We start from the raw sequence: 655 nt of genomic DNA, 5'->3' as shown, positions 1-655 counted from the left end.
ATCAGCCCCACGGGGGAGGGTGGCGGCGGCGTTCCGCAGCCAGTGGGCAGCGGTGGGGCGGGGACGGGCGGCGATGGCGGCGGCGGCGGCGGCGGCGGCGGCGCGGGGCTGGAGGCGGCTGTGAGTGAGGCGGCGCCGCCCCGCGGCAACAGCGGGTCGGGGGTGGCGGGGCCGGGACGTGGTGCCTGAGGGGGCGCTGTGAGGATGAGGGGTCGATGGCGGGCGGTGAGCTGAGCTGAGCTGAGCTGAACTGAGGTGAAGCGAATGCCCTCCGTGCTCTGCCCTCCGTGCTCTGCCCTCGTGAGGCTCCACCTGCGGCACTTGAAGGGCCTGGCTACTGTAAACGTTTCGTAGCTGGTTGTTAGAAAAGCATGTGATAAATCAGAGGAGTCTGGGATAACCACAACGTAGGTGTTGCTGTGTACAGGTTGTGTTGATACTGGTGATCTTGGGGAGCCCCCGGGGCAGCCGGATCAATTTGTGCTGTGTTAGGGATAAACGGTCCGGGTCAGGCTTTCCTGCCTTCGGTAACGCCGTCCAGGGGAGACCTTATAGCTCTCTATAACTTCCTGAAGGGGGGTTGTAGTGAGCTGGGGGTTGGCCTCTTCTCTCGTGTAATCAGTGATAGAACTAGAGGGAATGGTTTTAAGCTGCG

This window comes from Coturnix japonica, chromosome 1, assembly GCF_001577835.2.
Source record: "Coturnix japonica isolate 7356 chromosome 1, Coturnix japonica 2.1, whole genome shotgun sequence".
NCBI lineage: Eukaryota > Metazoa > Chordata > Aves > Galliformes > Phasianidae > Coturnix > Coturnix japonica.
The sequence above is the reverse complement of the archived record's forward strand: the minus strand, read 5'-3'. Positions refer to the sequence as shown.